At 43.4% G+C, this 22,162-nt stretch overlaps 1 non-coding gene across 1 annotated transcript; it reads right to left on the bottom strand.

The window, feature by feature from the left end:
* Positions 1-1,106: 1,106 nt before the first annotated feature.
* Positions 1,107-1,188, bottom strand: trnas-gcu (transfer RNA serine (anticodon GCU)). The gene has a single exon. It is a non-coding gene; the product is annotated as a tRNA-Ser (tRNA).
* Between the last annotated feature and the right edge of the window lie 20,974 nt (positions 1,189-22,162).

Here is a 22,162-nt window from a genome sequence, read left to right as displayed (position 1 = left end):
GCTAGCCACAAAAAGCCACAACCTTCTCTCCTTCGTAGCCCTACACACGGATTAAAAATACCACTATTTCGACTGGGACAACACATATATCCTGGAACAGGCTAAGCAAAGACATGCCAGAGAATTCCTAGAGGCCTGGCACGTCAACCACAATGCCATAAACAAACACTTAGATCGAGATGCCATCTATCAACCCCTCAGAAAACGAACAGGAAATGACATCACCACAAACCCCAGGAACCCCATCGAGGAGAAAAATATAAATAGAAAGCAGGAGACAATAGCTTTGCTTCAATTGGAGGTCGCCACTGATGATGATGTTACTTAGCCAAGTAATGAAACGTCTGGATATCAAAGTTACAGCTTAGTGAGCAACCCTACACCCTATATTTTAAATCATTTTTCATGTTTATGTTGCATGAATCTTACGGTTATTGATCCACACTTTAGTTTCACTCCCTATAGGTAACATGCTGATTTCTCCAGTTGTTCATAGTTCAATGTGAAGCATCCAGTGTGTGCATAACGAGAAGGAGCTTGCTTCCCACATCTTGTGTTTATCTGTGCCTTATGTCCAGCATTCATCAATGGCGAGAGCAAGGGGCGAGGGCGAGACCAATGTGTAAGTCTCTCCGTGCGCATGCACGGCACCCACAGCGGCAATTCTCCACTGTGCATTTACACCCAGTTCTCTGTGCCCCTAAACCCACACCCTGCCCCTTTGAAATATCTCCATTATTTTGTGCTGTCTCGCTGTTCTCTTCTCACCAGGATGAATAACTTCTACTCAACCTCCTCCAGATTTCATCTGACAAAACATTCATTAAGGATCCCTTTGCATAAACATGCACTTCGCAGCTCTCGGTATTTGATTTTCCTGGATGTCTTTCATACGAAAAAACGTTCACAGCAGCTTGTAATGAAAAAAAAAAATCGCGTTTCGTTTCATTATCCCAAAGCAACCTCCATTTCAATGCAGTTTCGTCAAACGGCACAAACTATTCCTTGCGATTTTGTAATAGCGACAAAGCATATAAACTGACCGTTGGAGCTCCAGTTTTAATGCAACAGCTGAAAACAGCACCATTGAAAGCCGTGAATGACAGCGACGAGAGTGGGATTCGAACCCACGCGTGCAGAGCACAATGGATTAGCAGTCCATCGCCTTAACCTCTCGGCCACCTCGTCACAGACGCTGGAAAAGCTATGACCCTATGAATAATTGAATTTCGTAAATTATGCAGAGCAGCAGATGTTTCTCCCTGGTGTTGGTGAAATGAGAAACAACACAGTCCAAGACGATGGTCTGACCCCTGGGTTGTGGGGCAAGTGCACTCCCACTGTCACACTGTGCACACATTTTTCTGAACAAAAATGAGGAAATGACTATGTAACAAGGTCAGTTGAATTCTGTGAAATTTGAAGTCAACGGAATGAAGAACCCGAGACAGCAGGAGGTGTTCTTTCAATAAAGAGTTGGACAGAGCTCTTAAGGATAGTGGAATCAAGGGTTATGGGGATAAGGCAGGAACAGGATACAGATTGAGGATGTTCAGCCATGATCATAATGAATGGTGGTGCTGGCTCGAAGGGCAGAATGGCCTACTCCTGCACCTGCTGTCTATTGTCTATTCAACTGCCTGTCAGGAATTGTTTTCCAGACTGGAGGAGAGTGCATAGTGCTCAATATCATTATTCCGAAGACCTAACTTCCGCTCAGATGTTTTTGACACGCACTTGTGAACAGAACAGACAATTTCAAAATCCAAAATATGGCTAAACTGACAATTGAACTCAACAATGCAAAAACCTTGATGTGTATCATTTTCCTGGGCCGTGTGACACCAAGTCACTGTATGATCACAGGAACACAGTGAGCAAGTGTCAGAAGGAAAATGAGTGCAGTGCCAGAGCGCATACTGGGAGCAGCAGGTGACACACGGGGAAGTGCATTTCCCACCACAGGAACACTTCCCAAATAGCGGACTGTGGTGGAAGAATTCAGAGGGAGTTTGCACTATGAAATTTGCTGCCAGAGACACAATGAAGAACTGTCATTGAGTCTGTTCAAGATGAAGATTTTAAGATTTCTACAGATGCAAAACAAAATAAAAAGCTCATGAGTTAATGAAGGCAAAAGATGAAATTGTACATTTCATCAATCTACCCATCTTTACAATGAGTACCTCACCACTTTCCTCACTCGGGGACAGAACCACTGGTGAAGATGATCATATAATCCCCGTTTACTAGCCATGGAATCAGAGAAACTCGGTTTCCCAAACGTTAAAGTAAAACCAGGAATGTGGAGGTAAGCATTAATGTGTTGCTCCTGTGCTGAAGGTGACCAGTGCACGGTATCTCTGTTCCAGTATAGTGGGCTGTGCTGTGCCGAAGTTTTAATTTTGAGCCTCACATGGAGCAGCTTTAATTTGTCCTCGTGTTGAGGGGTACGGACAGAAGGTGATATTGAGCAAAGCCAAGTTTATGGGAAAATACCCGTGTTTGTGGATTGAGAAACTACCTCTTCTGGATAATGACTCCTTGATCAACAAAGATACTGCAAGTATCTAAAACGTGAAGAAACATATGTGGAGAGAGAGCCGAAGGTGATTTTTCACCAGATGGATAACGTTTCCAATGTGCACTGCTTTAAATTCTGGGAAAATAGATGTTGAACTGATTTCATGTTACACAGTTTGTTACAAACTCACAAAGGTTGTTGCAATAATAAAAAAAGAAATCACATAGGACCGTTTGAATATTGTATTGAACTGAATTTTGGTGTGAGCATATTTTATCTTAACTGGCGTGCTGCAGAGAAGTACAGAGGGATAACAATACAAAAGGACCCATTCTCCTTGGTGGATTTCTTGGGTGGAGTTAAGAATGTACGAAATGTACATAACATCATGTGAATGTGGTCAAATCTTTAAAGTAGGTGTTGCATCTCCAAGTGACGATTCAATTCCTAGTCATTAGGATATAACTTCTGTATGCAGTTATTTTAGGACATCAGCTCCATTTACCGAGTTTCACCTTGAATAATACGCCACACCTTACCAATCCATGAACTTGTTATACTCAGTCTTATTCAGTTGTACGTGTTCATGAAATATCTTTGTGTCTCAAGTCAACAAATTCGAAATTGTTACGCAACCATACTGACTTTCACTCAATGGTAAATTCTCTCCTTGTTCGTTTGTTCATGTACCTTTTAAACCACTCTGAAGTCAGCTTCTACGTTTTACTTCTGTAAAGTCGTTCACGATTTAAATAACTCTATTGAATGGAAGAAACTCTCATCCAAACTTTTCTTAATCATTCCCTAATGGTTTTCAAGCTCAAAGGACAGTTATTGCTTCACTCGAAAGAGGGACTTTCCCCGATTTACTCATTCAAACCTCGTGTTCTGTGAAAATCTCATTTGTTGACATCAAACTTGCGTGTTTTTGCTCCAGCATTTCCAAATCTCGTGTATAAACTCCGTCATTCTTTCTATCATCCCGATGAAACCGTTTGTGTCTTTTCTGATATTCTTATGTCTTAGTAAACAACGTCACTTGGCTTTCTAATATCTTGCTATCCAGGAAACAGCGTCTGTGCCCTTTCTCACTTCTTTACATGCTTTTGGTGGAGAATGAGGATAAGGATTACACACAATGCTTCCACTGAGTGTGACCTAAAGATTTTACAGTTACACTATGAACTCTTTGCTTTTTCAATACGACGTCTCTATTTATAAACTCCAATAAGGTTAATTACTATCTATCCAGTTCATGAACATCGTCTCCATGGAGACGAAAATTATCTATCACTTCCTTTATTCTTCCACGGAATGTCTGAAAGGTTTGTAAGGCCAACATCTCCATATCCCCGTGTCCGGAGTCAGTCTCAGCTATTTCTAAAGGTGACTGAAGTTCAAATACTTCATAGTGTGTCTCCCGTCATTCCAGTGCAGACTGGTTCTGGACAGTAAATGCCATCACCAAAGGCCACCGTGGACCTGAAATCAACAGTTTTCATATAGTAATAGTCGTACCTATTGGGTATCGTATGTCCATGTTCTTATTCAATTTGTTCATCATTTCTTCGGTCCCTATACTGAATTCTACTGAATGATTAATTTGTGAATGGAGACATTCCCTTCACCACTCATTCGAAGCTCCATGGAACATTAAAAGATTTTACTCATACGCATCCAGACGACAGTCCTGCCATTATTGGGATGAATCAGTGAACATTCCCCATGTATCCTGGAAGGCAAGGATTTCCTTTTCCATTTTAGGAGATCATTACAGCACTGAATCCCATGTGTGCGTTCATTATAACCGAAACAGTTGCAGCAAGACTTTAAAACTAAGATTTTGCTAAGATCTACTTGCATTGGTTGTCCCAAAAATTACATTCCATATTATGGTATGTTTGTGAATGAAAGCACTTTCTGATTCTTGAGCAATTATATTTCAGTTTTGTCAAAAATTATCATTCGCCGTTCTCTCTTTGCCTTTCATTTTCCCGTTTTATATCCCGTATTTTATCTGATTATCTTAAGTTTTCAATAATTTCAATCAATCTCGCTCCTGATTACCAATCCGAGAGAATGCCACAATTTTGTCAATTTAAATGCAGTGCAGCTGTCGGGCGCGGTGACCAAGTGGAAAGGCATTGGTCACGTGAACCAAATAAAAGGAGCCGGCTGGTGGATCTGGCCATTCCATCGTAGTCATATTTAAAACATTTAATATAATCTTTAGCCAAATCATATTTGGCAGAAAACAAGAAAACAAAAACGAAAAAATGGCTGATGTTGAAAATCAAACAAAAACAGACGTTGCTGGAATATTTCAGGATGTCTGGCAGCATCTGTGGAGAGATGGACCCAATGGATGTGAAACGTTAACTGTGATTCATCTGCACAGATGCTGCCAGCCCACCTGTGATTTTACAGCAATTTCTGTTTTTGTTTCAGATTGGCAGATTTTGTCGCAGTCCATGAGAACAGTGCTCATTAGAATCAAACAGAGAGCGTGGACCTGGTAGTGTGAAATGAGACAGTAATAATGAATGAGTGGAGAGTATTGTACTGGAAAAGGACAGCAGGTCAGGCAACATCCGAGGAGCAGGAGAATGGACGATTTAGGTATAAGCCATTCATCAGGAATTAGACTTGTGAGTCGGGCAGAGGAACAAAGCTGAAGCCAGGTGCCAACTCGCAGGCACCTCCTCCTACAGACCACGATCACAAACTCTCCTCCCCTCACCAAACCATCATCTCCCAGACCATCCACAATCTTATCACCTTTGGGCACCTCCCAGCCACAACCTTCAACCTCATTGTCCGGGAACTGCGCACTCCACAATTCTACCTCCTTCCTAAGATTCAAAAACCTGACTGCCCCAGTCGACCTATTGTCTTATCCTGCACCTGTACCATCCGAATCATCTCTTTCTACCTCGACATAATCCTCTCTCCCCAGTTCAGGAAATGCCCACTTACATTCGTGACACCCCTATGCATTTCACCTCCTTCAGGAATTTCATTTCCCTGGCCCTCAACACGCGATATTCACCATGGTCATCCAGTCCCTGTACAAATCCATCTGCAATGACAGAAGTCTGCAAGCCTTCCATTTCTTAATCTCACACCATCCCAACAGGTCCCCTTCCACCAACATCCTCACCCACTTGACTGAACTGGTCCTCACAATCAACAACTTCACTTTCCAAATCTCCCACTTCCTCCATCGACACTGGTAGTCATGGGCACCCACATAGGACCTAGCTATGTCTGCGTGTTTGTCAGATAAGCGGAACTGTCCATCTTTCACAGTTACACAGGCACCATCCTACACCTATTCCTACGTTACATTGATGAATGTATTGGCGCCACTTGGTGGTGCAACGAAGAGGTTCAATAGCTCACCAGCTTTACCAAAACCTTCCACACCAACCTCAAATTTATCCGGATCATCTTGGCAACTTCCTTCGCCTTCCTCGACCTCTCCATCACCGTCTCTGGCGACTGACTAATTAAAGACATATACTGCAAGCCCACCGACTCCCAAAGGTATCTAGACTACATCTCCTCCAACTCTATCTCGTGTAAAAACGACATTCCTTATTCCCAATTCCTCCGCTTACACCACATCTGTTCCGCCGGATGACCAATTGCACCTCAGAAAGACCCAGTTGGTCTCCTTCCTCCATGGTCACAAATTGCCTTTCCACGTTAGTTGACAATGCCCTCCAGTGCATCACCTCCACTTCACGCACCACCACCCTTGAGCCCCATGCCTGTCAACGCAACAAGAAAAGAACTTCCTGGTGCTCACCTTCCACCCCACCAACCTCCGCATAAAACGCATCATATTCTGCCACTGATGCCACCTCCAAACAGACGCCACCACCCGAGATATATTTCGCTACCCAGCTCTGCCAGCACTCCAGAAAGACCACTCCCTCCACGACCCCCTCTTGAGGAAGACACTTCCCCCCACCAGCACATAACCTTCTCCTGGCACCTTTGACTGCCACCAAAGTGAGGGTGAAACTAGCACCCACACAACTCTCATCTCCAACCAACTCCCGAAGGGACCGTTCCACATCCGTTGGAAATTCACCTGTACAAATACCAATGTCATCTACTGCATCCGTTGCACCCAGTGTGTTCTCCTCTACATCAGGGAGACAGGATACCTTCTTGCAGATCATTTCAGAGAACATCTCTGGGACACCCGCACCCACCAACTTCAGCGTCCCGTGGCTGAACACTTCAACTCCCCCTCCTCCCCAATCAAAGGCTCGCAGGTACTGGACCTCCGCCACGGATAAACCGTTACCCACCCAACGCCTGGAGGAGGAATGCCACACATTCCAGCTTGGGACCCTTAGACCACGCGGGATAAATGTGAATTCGAACAGTTTCCTCATTTCCCCCAAGCATAAGCCTTCAACTCGCCACCGCACACTCGACCCATTCCATCACTGCCACTTCTGACCTCTTATATTGTCCGTTCTATTCATCCATCTCTTGCTTTCCAGCTATTTCCCCTCAACCACACACCATTTCCATTTATCTCTCAGCCCCGACTCACAAGCTTTATTCCTGATGAAGGGCTTAAGCCTGAAACTTGAATTCTCCTGCTCCTCGGATGCTTCCTGATATGCTGTGCTTTTCCAGCATCACACTACCAACTCTGATCTCCAGCATCTGCAGCCCTAACTTTATCCTTGGAATTATCAATGACCTTGGAATGAGGATATCCTTCGATATCAGTGATCACACTGTAACTGATTTTTCCATTTATTTTGGGTGAGGGCAGGCTGGATCTGGGATGAGCACTTAACACCTAAACAACGGGACTGGTATCAGATAGCGAAGTTAGGGCGGGCTGAAATGAAGTGGAAAATTCTGCCAGAAAATGGGTCAGTACAACTGCCCCACATCACCCAGATTGTAAAAGACTCGCACAAGGAGAAAATCAACTTCAGTGTAGGCACAATGACAGGTAAAGTGGAAAGGAGACAATACAACACACTGAGGTGCAGTGGAATTATTTATGTGAAAGGTTTCGATATATAAGCGACACCTTTACATATGGACAGCCCTCACATTGGAAAAAGGAATTTCCTGCAGTGTAACGGCGTCTTTTGCCTGTGACATCACAATGCTGAGAGACACTGACATAGTTTCTTCTGTAGCAGCATGGCCGAGTAAAAGCATGATCGTCCCATTAACCAGAACTCAATACTTCAAAGCTCTCCACTGCGCTATCCAACTTATTTGCTGCTCCTTTAGTCAGATCTCAATCGCTTCACTGTGTATCTTCTTCTGCTTCCAGCTTCACGGAAACACTTGAAACGTGAACAAATCCACTTTCCACTTTCACCAATCTTTTGCAACTCCCGAGATGGCACAGGTACGAGTGACCGATTGGCCTTCTCGAGCGCTCTCACTCTGGTATGATCTGAATAATAAAGTGGACTGTGTCTGATCGGCAGAATGTCCCCACCGAGACGGTGCTGTGTATGCCATCCTCGGGGACTGAGCTGTCTCTAATGGCAGAGTATTCAGCCATTTCCCTCCACTTGCAGGCATTATGAGGGGATGTAAAACGGATATGCTCTGAAGCTTCCTCTTACGGGCACAGCCAGGTGCAAGAGGGCCGCTGGAACCTAGCAACTTTGATTGCGACCTTTTTCCAAATGTCATTTATTTGAGAGAGAGAGAAAGGTGCTGAGCTGGAGGGAAAGACAGAAATGGGCTGTGGACTCTCTTCCCTCAGTAAAATTCAAATCAGTGCATTTTTGTGCTGCCCATTTGATGTTCAGAATCAATCTTCACAGAACAATCCAGCAGAAAGGCTTTTGTTTCAGAGGCGTCGGTTTCTTTGCTGCAATCGGGCATCAGTTAACATCTGAGTCCCAACTGTCCCAGATGAAGTGACTCCGAATGAAACCCTCACTCACTGAGAACCATCCCCACAACCAGGAGCTGCGGGGCTGCAGACAGTCCAAAGCAGAAGGGAGGATTAAAAGCGAGCCATTATTTCACCCTCAGCCACTCTGTCAGAGCCAGACAGAGGGACGGCAGAGACGTGTGACGTCATTCACGTGCCGACAGAAGCCGTTCAGCCCATCGAGTCCACGGCAAATCTCTATCGCTTGCTTCTCTCTGAGGTTATTCATCATCAGTGATGCTTGTTCTAATAATAGGGAACTGTGTCTGTCTGGAAATGCTGTCTCCAACATACTGAACCACATGTCATTCACGGCTGTTCATTTCACCGGAGAACCCTGCTGTGTGACACAGCGTGGGGAAGAACTGCAAGGCGTCAGGGGCACGGTCCACAGCACAACTGATTTCCCTCAACTTCGCCAGTGTATTCCCAGCTCAGGCAAGTGACTTTGCAAATCAGGTCATAACAGACCGACGGAGAACAGCAAAAAAATCTTTCATAACTTCAAACGTGTGTTTCCTTAAATGTATAAATGTGGCGGGTCTATCTATTTCAGATACCATTCAGTATAAGGACGCAAAAGGCACATCAATATGTAATACGAAGAACGGAGCACTGTTATAGCAAAATACTGGCAGTGGCAGTACACACACTGAAAGCTGGAATTGTAATCGAGCAGAGGATGCTTTTCATTCATTAATTTCTGGATTATGCGCCCACCACGATCCCTCTGGGCCGCTCTGTTATCGCTGACCACAGCAGTTTCACGCAGTCTTCAGGTTTTTGTAGCATGTCCCTTCGAGGATGACGTCAAAAGATCTTCACTGTTATTGTCTGATACGTTGTTTCACAGATGTGTCCCGGCTGCGTCAATATAACTACTGTGTAACTTCGCCAATGCTGCTGTTTTAATTGTAATTTCAATCAGGATCACAAAATGTGCCACACTGCAGACAGAGTCCTTGCAGCCCACCTTCGCTCTGCTGGCTCCACGCAATGAGGAAATGACTGTGTTTTGATTGATTGATTGTCACATGTACCTAAGTACAGTGGAAAGCGTTGTTTGCGAAAGGTAAAGGCGGATCAGAGTAATCAAGGACATGCAGATCACAGCGTGAGAAAAGCAAAATTTGACCAGACTCGGGAATTCAGGTTACTATGTATAATACGTGCGCTCAGCAAAATCCAAATTGGCAAGATCAGCATTACTTCAAGTTAGACAATTCATTTCTCAGAGCAGCACCGGCCGAGAAGAAACGGTTTTTGAACTTGCTTGTGTATGGTTTCAAGCTTTGGAATCTTAATCTGAACTCGATCTCATCGAAATCATATCTTCTCAGTCAAAAATGAAGTAGTGTGCAAAATTCCAAGGCTCATCTGCAAGGTGAACCCGAGACCTCTCACACGTATGTCACCTGACTGAGGCAATATCACACCCGAGACAAACAAGCGAGAACGGCGCCAGACGTGGTAATCATAAACCAGGTGATTTTTTTTTGCTATTTCTGCTGTTTCAGAGTGAAAGAAGCACCGAGTTTTCATAACAGCTCCTTTCCATTCTGACTCGCTTCTCCCAGGAGGCTGTGCTAGCTGCTTTCCCGGAACAGGGCGGTCTTCATTGAGAACTGGACGAACTCAGCTGCCATTGTCACGTAGTGTTGGTGGAGAACAGCTTGAACGCGGTCTTCAGCTCCCTCATTAAACACGGGTTTGTACAGCGGAGTAGGGGTCAGCTGGGAGTGGGAAGTATAGAAATTCTGGAAAGGTGTAGAAAAGTGAGATCGTGCATGCACAAGAAATCATCTTCTTTTGGGAACCCTTGTCCAAATAATGCGATCTGAGACAGATAGAAAATGCAGAACTGTGAGCAAAGAGTGAATCTCTCCCCATTATTCAGGAACAGTGTCTGTGCTTCTCGAAGTCACGGGGAGGCTTCTGCTGTCTGAATTAGCATGGGATATTAATGCACCAAATCCTGTCGCTCACGCAGCTGATGTGATTTCCACGTTGCCTTCAGTTCAGATCATAGATTTCACAGCTCACATCATCCCAGAGTGACAGGAAAGAGAAGGACGCGATTTAGATCATCATCTTAACACAACCTGGGGATAAATTGGATGTGGGAGAGCGGACAGCCTCGACTGATTCCAGCATATACAATCCCACTGTTCACAAGATCTGACCACATGGAAAGAAATGACACAGTGACAAGATGTATTGAATCCGATTCCAAGCAAAACAGAAGCCGATGGAATGAAAAGAGCCATGAGAGCGGGAATGTAACATTATCTGTGAGGAAGTTGTTTTCCAGAGTCGAGGAGAGTGCACAGTCCTGTTTCCAGGGGTCAATATTTGGATAAGTAGACTGAATCAGCATCGGAATTAGTGGTGCTGGAAGAGCACAGCAGTTCAGGCAGCATCCAAGTAGCTTCGAAATCGACGTTTCGGGCAAAAGCCCTTCATTCCTTTATTCCTGATGAAGGACTTTTGCCCAAAATGTCGATTTCGAAGCTACTTGGATGTTGCCTGAACTGCTGTGTTCTTCCAGCACCACTAATCCAGAATCTGGTTTCCAGCATCTGCAGTCATTGTTTTTACCTCGTTGAATCAGCATCGGCTATTCTTGTACTGCATCTTTTGTACAATGTTGCAAAAGTACGGGCCTTTTGTATAGAGGGGACAACTTCAAAATCCTCAATGATGCAAAACACACAAATGAGGTGAACAACAAAGCAACCGCAGAAACTCGTGTTACGTCATGGGGTAAACACCCGGCTCAACTTTTGCTCAAATTCGCTCTCTGTCAAATTCCTGAGCCTGAGATTCGAATGGTCTATGTTAATAAAAACTGTTCGCATCTCACAGCTTCAGTATTTAATAGGCCCCTACATGTATGTCTGACAACAGTAATTGATCCCTCACTGTGTTACTCAGCACACGTAGAGAAGAAATAAATATAAGAACAACAGTCATGTATCTGACTGGGATTTGACCCGATGCTGCTGCAGCCAATCGATTCAGCTGTAACTGAAATTACTTCCACCTTTCCTGTGACGGTAATAAGATTGCACAGCTTAGTGGTGAGTTTTCATGCTTTGAATTGGACCCAGCATCCTTTCTCAGGATGAAATTTACTGGGATATAAAGGCATGGTGAAAGACACGGTAGAGTTTACTGGAATATAAAGACGTTAGGAAGGACACGGTCAGTGTTCACTTGATACAAAGTCGATAAAAAAGACAGACATGACGGTTTCTTTGAGATAACACCACTAGAAAAGGAAAGAGCAGATTTAATGGGAAGGTGGGACAGATAAAGAACCATGCGGGAGAAATCAGGAAAGACTTCGTTGTGTCTGAAGGGAGGTGATCCAGCTAAAGTGACGTTGGTAAGAGTAAATCTGAGGGAACTTCCTTCGTTTAAGTGAGTGGAAACTAAAGGGTGGAGTTTCAAAACCAACGGGGAATGATGAAGATGGTTGGAGCAGATTTTTCTTTTTTATTCTGAGAATTATTGAAATCGGAGATGAATTTTCAGAAATAAATACATTTTAGGAGCTGATTTCATTATAGTTCAAAGGTCGCGTGCAGACACACAAGGAGTGAATTTAACAACGATAGAGATTCTGGGCTGCCTGGATGGCGAGGCAAAAGGGACATACTCTTGAAGTGGATAACATTCATCGGAAAGAAATTGCATAATACCTGCATTTGAAAATGCTACGTATAAGAAGAGCTGCTGGCGTTGATAGGTGTTGCAGTTTATTCTACATGAAATATTATATATTGTAAATACACTGAGCTGTTTGGTTTATTTCTGCATTGAATGGAAGTCTGTTAGCTCAGTCCACTGACTAACTAGTTATGTGAAAAGTGAGACCAACAGCATGGGAGTAATTCTCTCACTGTCTCAGGTTTGCATAAGGATCATCATCTACTCTGCTCTCCTGATCTGTAATACTATGGTGCCTCTAGTGAGTAAGATTTGGCCTGTAGATGGAAAACATCATTATCATTGCCATTTGTTGCCTTGAACATTTGGTCACAATCACTCGAAAGGAGAGTGAGTCCATTTAATACTCACTTATCTCCGCTTAAAGACCCCGGTGACAAGAGTCGACCTTATTTAAGTTTGCACCCTCTGCTCCTCCCAACAGCAAACCTACTTGTTATGCCTTTGTCAGAGTTACTGACAACATTCAAACTCCCCAAAGAGATAAATCTAATACTTTCGATTGGATAATGAACTGCGTGTTTGCAGGAAATGGAATGATATGAAATGAGTTAATTGGACTTTCCCAGAATGTAATCCAGTGCAGGCTGAGCGATTTGAGAAAAGTCATTAAGCTAAAATTTCACCTCTGTTTCCCTATCCACAGATGGATATTCAACTGGGGAATATCTGTAGCTTTGCAGATAATAATTGACAGAAATGTGAAACTGGAGTTTTCAAATAAATGCTACTTTACTCAATATTGATTTCAACTGCGTATGATGCCCTAATAATCCCTTGTCAATGTCAGTAACAGCATCTTTAGATAAGCATTCAACTCACAACCGTTGCATTTTACGCACCTTTAAGTAGCAGGCGCTAAACAATTGCGTGACTGAAGCTGCAGACAAGCAAGCTGGTCACATGTCCTAGGAACTTTAACTCAACTGCCCTACTTTTGCTGTGGTTCTGAAATTAATGCTAACGCAGACAAGGTGAAACTGACATGGACCTGTGATTATTGAAGCATCAGGCTCAGGAAGGGGACACATAAAAATATGCAAAATAGACTTCATTGAAAAATGGGTTTCCGTTGGTTCCTGCGTTGTTTACAGACAATGTTACATTGCCGCTGTCGCCAGACCTTTCCTTCGATCGGCTTCAATTCGAATCGATAAAACTTCGCAACTTCCTTCTAAAAGTTCATACTGGTCACATGAAACACACTGCATTTAGCAATAATCTCCACCATTCCGACATCCATGAACACGTTTCACTGTTTCCATGAATACCGAGGATGTAGGAGTGTGACGCAAGAATACATTCAATTCCAGTTTAAATTGTAAAGTCGGAAGAATGCACAGGAAGACTCAGAATGTCAGAAATTCATGTACGTCTTCGTGTCCAGAAGTGCAGCAAATCAGAGGGGTAATCTGTCCCTGAATCCCCACGTTTGCTTGCTCTATGTGTTCAGTGAGAAACCTGTGTGAAGGAGCATGCAGTCTGACAGAGCGCCTGGGTGAATCCTAGATTGTCTGATCGAAAGCTGCAATAGGAGCTCTCCATTCTGGCTGTGAGAGCGGTTGGGTAAATGGGAGGACCTTGATACTCTGTGGGTGTAGATTCACATTTCAATATGTTATTGTTGAAAACCCTCTGTCAGAAACAGCACTGACAGAGAGGAACAGGAGGACGCTATTCCAAACACCGGTCCTACCCCACCATTTGACATTGTCATGACTAACCAAATACATCAATATCTTTCCCCGGTCTATCCACAACAGCCTGTCGCCCAAAGGGAGAAAGACATTTAAGCAATCGATAATGCCTGTGAAACTATTGGACTGGAATATGCGTTTAGAGACAGTGGGTTTCTGCACGAATTTTGTAGGTTTCGTGGGTTAGCAGTTGATTCTGGTCTGATCATGCTTCAATTGATATGATTCCGTTGAAACTCACCAACAAGGAGGTCAGGAAATTTCTGTGGTAAACAGCAATTTCAAGAACCCCAGACGACGGGAATTAACGATGAATCAAAAGAATAATAATTGATTCAGCTGATATCTGAACGCCGATTCTGGTGAAACCCAAAACAACAAACTTTGTATAGCAATGTTAACAATGCTGTAGAAATCTAACGCGCTTTTCATTGCACCACCGAGCCGCGCTAGCCATAATTTTACTGTACCCAAAGTTGTGGTTGTCGTGGAGAAAATGTAATAAATCTCCAGGAGATGCGGAGAGTTCTTCAAGGAGTAGATCTTTTATGAGCAGACAAAAAGCCGTGCCACACAGAAAGCAAATTCTTGAACGACCCCGAAACTCAGGATCCGTGGCTCTTTATAGCCTTTTTAAAATTATATTTTTGTTAGCTTACCAGGATGCCCAACTGTGTTAGTCAGAATTATTTCACTCCAGGTATACAATAAACCATTATCGCTCTACTTCTGCCAATAGGGTTTTTCTATTGTCACGATTATGTATTTTACTGCCACATCTGCTGCAGTGATCTTCCAGCCCAGACTAACTTGTCATGATTAGATTTTTAGCTACCCCATCTACCACAATGTTTTCCTGTCCCAAGCTGATTAGATATTTAATGTCTTTTTTTCTGCTACAAAGGTTTCAAGCAGGCTGACGCAACTATCAATTAAATATTTAAAGTCAAGTCCTAAATATTTATTGTGACGACTTGTCCCAACCTGCAATGATGATATTTAGCTGGCAAGGTTGACGTTACTAATTGCTATGATCTCAGCCTGTCACAGTATCCGTTCAGCCCCAGTTTGACTCTGCTAATTGGTGGAGGAGCATTCCACTATGCTTATCCCATCCAGCCACAGTGACCTTTTGACTCGTGTAGCATTCCACAGACCCCTTGTAACAGATCGACAGTAGTATCCATGCTTTTACCCTTCCCATGCTTTCATGCTCCGTACTTTCCGTACGGTGTTCGGACATTTGATCAGATAGCTGTTCGTCTTCGTCCCACTTTCCAGTATCTGGTCCTTATCCATGTGTGCTCTAGCTTCTCAAGTATTCGGCTAAGTACTCCTGAAGTGTTTTGATGACTCATAGCTTTACCACTCGTTCAAATAGTGAGTTCTAATGATACAACACTCTCAGAATGAAAATGTTCTTCTTATATCTCCTCTGATTATCCTCCCCCTTGCGTTTAACATAGATCTATGTTTGTAAACACTTCCCATAACAAATTTATTCCTATAACATGTATCTATCCCCTTAATGTACACCTCCATCTCTTCCTCACTCACTCTTCTCCGCTCTCAGATAAAGAGCCTGAGCTAAGCTAATTTATCTTCGCCATGACGAGATTGTCGTGCGAGAAAAGTACAGCAGGTCAGGCAGCATCCGAGGAGCAGGAGAACCGACGCTTCTGGCATAAGCCTTTCAACAGGAATGAGACGTGTTGGGGGGGCGGAGAGATAAATGGGCGGAAGTTGGGGTTGGGGGGAAGGTAGCTGGGAAAGTGATAATTGGATGGAGGCGGGGGAGAAAGTGATAACTCAGAGGGGGAAAAGATTAATAGGTCCGGAGGGTGGTGCTGAGTTGGATGCTTCGGACTGTGATAATGTGGGGGAAGGGGAATTGAAGATGATTTATCCCGTATTGTTACAGGGTCCCAAGGCAGAATATGAGGCGTTCCTCTTCCAGGCAGCGGGTGGTAACGGTTTGGCGATTGTCCTGTTCTGCAAACCACATTTCAGGGGAGATGTGAAATACCAAAGCCTAAAAAAAGGACAAAACTTATAGAATCAGAGTTGATGGAATTAGACACAATGCAGACCGAAACCATTTGGCCAATTGAGTCTGCTCTGTGCCGCCGAAGAGATTCACACTCCCCTGCCGATCTTTCTAAACCCGCATCATTGATCCAGCTACAAAGAAAGAAATATTTTCAAAAGCTCAGCGGGTCAGGCAGCATCGGTGGAGAGAAATCAGAGTTAACATTGCAAATCAAAAACTGTTCCAAGGAATGTTGACCCCAAATGGTCATTCTGTTTTCCCTGAGCTGCAATTCCCACTTTTGACTTTGACTTTGTCTTTGATTATACAGTCCATTCAGGTTTTGTTTGCCATCTACCTGACGTGCACACCTTTGGACAGTGAGAAAGAATCGGAGCAATCAGAGGAAACCCACACGGAAGAGAGAGAAAAGGAGCGTGCAAATTCCACACAGTCAGTCACATCAGTCTGGAATCGAATGCGGGTTTCTGGCCTCTTAGCCCTCCCAATCTGTAAGCGCCCATCCCGGATGCGAATTGAACCCAATCTCACGCGGTGACAGGCAGTGGTATTACCCTGGAGTTCTATGCAAAAAGAAGCCTATGTATCAGTACTGGAAATCAATAATCGATTAACTATCCGAACTCTTTTTTTAAATCACTTGACCGACTGCCTTGTATGTCTTGTCATCAAAAATTCACATCTAAATACTTCGGAAAGTTATGAGGATTTCTGCCTCTCCAACCTTTGCATGCACTGAGTTCCTTTCAACCACTCGCCGTTTCAAAACGTTTGTCTGCGCATTCACTCAAATCTTCCCTCCTCTGTTCTTAAATCTATTACCCCGTGAGTGATCTCTCCATTATAAGGAAACCTTTATTTCAGTCCACGCCATCCGTATCCCTGATTATTTTTTATATCTCAATCATGTCTTCTCTCGATCTCTTCTGCTCTCAGTCTATCCAGTCTATCAATCTCTCTTCATAACAGGAGCTCTTCTACCCAGACAACGTCCTGGCAAATCATCCCTGCATCATTTCCAGTGCTAATATGATTGCAGAACTGCACGAAATAGTCTACATAGAGCCGATTGAGCAAGTGAAATAAATGATGTGGAAGTCTCCAGAAAAAGGTCTTTTTGGAAAAAAAGTTTCTTTTCCTCAGAGCTGCCCTGTGTTCTTTTCCTGAGTCTGAAGTTCCAATAATATCTGATCCATGTCATTAAAAACTGTTACTTGACCATTGATCTCAAAACCACAGTATCGAAATGGATTGACTGGTCTGAAGGTTGTACTGGTATGATTGTGGCACGTTCATCCAGCAACAGCGAGCGCAGCAGCACAGACTGAACAGGGTTCAATGTGAAAATGATTGTAAGGGAAATAGGAGGGGGAGCTTAAAGGAGGTCAGTGATTGTGGGAGGGAGAGAAGTCTCCAAGAATGGGTGAGTCTGAATTCTGATATTTACCTCACAGAGATGTATGAGAGAAGGGATTGATGAAAAATCATTAATGTTAGAGAAAGTTTTCATGTAAAATCAATTAATTCATTTCTGTGTTTCGTTGGCATGTACCACAAGGAGTTAAAAAGGGGAGAAGGTTACATGCCGTAACTCGGATTCTAACGAGGTTACTGGGGCCACAACGCAAAACACTGAACATTATACGATCACTGGGCCATGCAGAGATGCGTGTTTGAAAAGAGCAGTAACGACAGAAACATAGGACATGTTAGGAAGAATGGAGAGACACAACAGGACTATATGGCGAGCAATAATAGACATGTTGGAACTCAGAATTGGCTGTATATTCAAATTGGATGTTTCAAGAGGCTGAGGAAGATCCATCGAGTACTGCATGTTGAAGACTGAAGGTGATAGATTTTTACAAAACATCAAATTCTCAAGGGATACTGCAGGATATTGTTGAAATGTATGTTTCATCAGCAATGTGGTTTCACAATTGTTGCCTCACGAGCTTCCCCACAGAAGGAAGTACCCATTTCTGCAGTGGATCACATAATCCCAATTCCTCCACCCAGAATCAATGGGCTGCAAAGATCAAACTGGAAATTGGGATGGAAATGAACACGTGAAGCTATCTATCACACCAGTAATGCGATCGGTGAGCACATTGTCCTTCTATGATGGTACAGAATGGCATGAAATTCCGAGACTGGGAGTTCTCCTGGTCAAAGTCGGGGAGGAAGGGCATATTTGTCTCCGGTTATGAGATTATTAAGATACAACAATAGCATTAACCCGCATTGCAGATTGGCTCAGCGGAAGCGTGCTGCAGTCTTAAGCGAGAGGTCGATGTATTGTAAACATTCAGTGCAATTTTCCAAACAATGCACTGTTGTGTTATTTTGACAGTTAGAACAGTTTTTTTTTTGATCACATCATCCTCTTGCTCCCAACAAACACTCCAGTACAGCGTACATCAGTTTCATTCCGACACAGCCACATGTCATATTCTCACTCCCTCTGAGATGATTGGAATTTCCAATGTCATTCTCTGAGATGGAGCAACGTAGCATTGAGATGGTAGTGTAGTGAACAAAGAAGAATAAAGAACACATAACATTTGTCGCCCAGGAACAGGCCCTTTGGACCTCCAAGCCTGAGCTGAACCAAATCAACTGTCTAAACCTATCACCCAATTCCTCAGCATCTGTTTCCGTCTGCTCCCCACTTACGCATCTCTCAAGGCGCACCATGAATGAAACGACCGTGCCTGCCTCTACTACCTCTGCTGGCAGGCACCGACCACCCTCTGTGCAAAATATTTTCTACACCTATCCTCCTTAAACGTTTCACCTCTCAACTTGAAGGCGTGACCTCTCATTATTGAATAACTCACCTGGGGAAAAAAGCATATCTCTATTCACCCGGTCTGTACCCTGCAAGATTTTGTAGACCTCAATCAGGACCCCTCAATCTCGTTTTTTTCTACTGAAAACAATCATAAACTTCTTAATTTCTCTTCACAGCAAGCATCTTCCATACCAGCAACATCCTCGTTAACCTTCTCTGCACCCTCTCTGAAACGTCCACTTCCTTTTGGTAACTTTACCAGAACTGTGCGCAGTATTCTAAACGTGGCCGAACCAAAATCTTGTACAATTTTAGCATTACCTGCCAGCTCTTAGACTCAAAGCCCGGCCCTATGACGACAAGCATGCCATATGCTTTCTTGACCGCTCTATCCACCTGTGCCGCCATCGTCATGGTACAAAGGACCTGAACTCCCAGATCAACAAATTTCTCCAAGGCTGTCCCGTTTACAGTGTAGTTGGTTCTAGAATTAGGCTTCCCAAAATGCATCACTTCACATTTGCCTCGATTGAACTCCATCTGCCACTTCTCCGCTCAACTCTCCTGTCTATCTATATTCTTCATTCTTTGACTGATCCCTATGCTTTCTGCTACTCACCAATCCTCGAGTCAAATGCAAATGTAGCGGCGATATCGTGGGCGAGCAACCCTTGGAGACTGGAACATGGCAGCTGCTGGTATTTACATCGATGAATAAAATCTGGAGTATTAACCCCGATCAGAGGAACAGAGGCAAAAAAAATTGATTTCCGAATACTCATTCATTCTTGTCCCTTTGAAAGGGGAATTTGCCGTCCTTAACGAGACGTGCCAACATATGACTCCAGACTGACAAAAGTGCGGTTCACCCATAGAATCACTCTGACTCAGTTCAAGGTGAATTAAGAATGAACAACAAATAATGTTCAGATCATGATGGCCACACTCCGTGGGAGAATAAAGAAGAATAGAAAAATGGATGACGTGGAAAATTGGGAGTCATCTCTGTTTGGACTCAAATTCAACTGATTATCCAAGCTAAATAGACACATGGATACCCACACCGCCAAGAAGTCAGCTCCATAGGGCGACATCCGGAAAGGATTCAATTACCCGCTGAAGTGTAAACCTATGTGCCCAGGCACAATGTGGATAGGTCATTCACCACTCCCATATGTGAGAAGGGATCACTCAGGAGGCCAACTGGCAGAGTCACCATCAGGTTTACAAATGACATCAGGGGCCCGATTGTGCTGTTATTGCAGGTGTTCATCACATCCAGCAATGAAGCATGTTTGAACGCCTGTTTTCAGGGGAGTTCCACTGTTTCCTGATGTAGATCAACGATTCAGACTTAGTTGTAGGAGTCATGATTTAGAAGTTTGCAAAGGATGCAACAATTGGTCGTGTATTTGACTATGATGAATAATGTCAGGGCCTGCAGAGATGTATCAATCAGGTGGAAAATAAAAGCGGCGAATGGAATTGAATCCAGACCAGTAAGTGTAATGAATTTGGGGAGTTGTAACAATAACAGTGAGGATTCTGAATGGTGAACGGAACAAACAGGAACAAAGAGATCTAGGAGTGGATATTTACAGATCACTGAAGATTTTTGGACAGGGAGCTCAGTTGGTCGAGAGTATCTTTGGATATTTTCTGTTGTTGATCTCAGACGGTGGATGATATTCGATCTTTAGCAACCACCAGTTTAGGAAACAACTAAAAGAATGAGCACAAGTCTGGTCAATGCAATCATCAACATTTTAAAAGATGTAAGATAAATGATGGAGGGCTGAAGTATACAACTTTGGCCATCAAGACCGCTTCATCACTCAGTGAATTTACCACTGATACATCTCCAAGTCATGCCTTTATGTGCCTTGGAGGGTAACTTGCAAATAGTAGCGCTTCAGTGCATCTTCAGCCTTGTCCTTCTCGTCGGTACAGTTTTTGAGCTTTGAATGTTCTGGAAACACAGCCTAGATGACTTACTCTACCGCATCTTGTAGGTGGTGCACTCTACTGCAATTTTGCCTTAGCGGTGAGGGTAATAAACATTCAGGTATTGAACGTGGTACAGTTAAGTGACTGCGTTGTCGTGGAGGATGTCCAGTTCCTTCAGTAGTATTGAAGCTGCACACATCCAGGCAAATGGAGTGAGTTCTGTTACACATCTAATGTGTGCCTTAAAGATGATGCAGGCTTCACGGAGACATGAGTTGTGTTAATAATCAAACGAAGTCGACTGACGGACATTTTTTTGTCGTCAACTTCTTTATATGGGCGGTCAGGTTCCATTTCCCCTAAATATTAGCTCTGAGGGCGATTGCACGGAGGACGTCAGTTACAACGAAACCATCGAATGTCATTAGAATATAATTAGATTCTCATTTGTCAAAGTTATTATTATTGTATTTGTGTGGACTAATCCGATTCCAATCGCAATTTCATTTCAAATTCCAGTTCCCGTGCTGTAAGGGACAGCAGAGATTTACGAGAATGTTGTCAACTTTGGATAAAATGGAGCTTCGGGGAATGATTGGTCAGGCTGGGATTATTCTCCTTGAAACAAAGTCGTGGGATTTTGGGTAGATACAGGCAGGTGCCGTGCACCAGAGGACATAATCTCAGAATGAGATAGCGCTCAGTTAATTGAGAAATGAAGAGTAATTTCCATGCTCAGAGAATATGTGGCTTTTTTTTGGCAACCGAAGTAGAGGCTAAGTTGTTGGTTATTTTCAAATTGTGTCAGGTACTTAATCAGAAAGATGATGAAGTTTGTCGAGGTAAGTGAGCAGAATGGAGTTGAAGATTATCAGATCAACCATGAGTTCGTTGTATGGTGGGACAGACTCGATGGGATGAATGGCATACGTCCACTTTGTTTAACATTTGGTCTAACGCCAAATTTTATTCATAAATTGAGAATTGTGAGTGGATGCGATGAAATGACAGAAAAGATTTCTCAAACAGATCAGGAACGAAGCTCATAAGGTCATGAAGAAGAAATGTGCAGTGACCTGGGAACAACAAATGACACTCTGCACAGCACAGGTGGCGGTTTACAGACGCTATGATTGCTGAAGAAAATTGGTCGACCTTGTACAGTTAGCGAGTCAGTCATCACGCTGCATGTGAAAGAATGAAAGGTTCGTTTCATTGGAGCAGTTTGCTGCGGTTCCAATTCCGAGTGTCTTTTTGAAATACTGATCAAATCATTGTGTGGACTGTTAGTTTAAAATAATCATGAATAATCCCATTGGATAAACTTGTGCTCCCGATCACTTGTTAGTTATTTCTCTATCAGTCATTTAAATTAATGGAAGGACAAGATGGAATGAGGGACATAAAGAAAAAAATGTGTACCTTCTCATTACACCAATTTAATTTACAACTGATTAGAACATCTGCTCTCATTTTTTAT

This window comes from Chiloscyllium punctatum, unplaced genomic scaffold (genome assembly GCF_047496795.1).
Source record: "Chiloscyllium punctatum isolate Juve2018m unplaced genomic scaffold, sChiPun1.3 scaffold_239, whole genome shotgun sequence".
Lineage (NCBI taxonomy): Eukaryota > Metazoa > Chordata > Chondrichthyes > Orectolobiformes > Hemiscylliidae > Chiloscyllium > Chiloscyllium punctatum.
The sequence above is the reverse complement of the archived record's forward strand: the minus strand, read 5'-3'. Positions and strand labels throughout refer to the sequence as shown.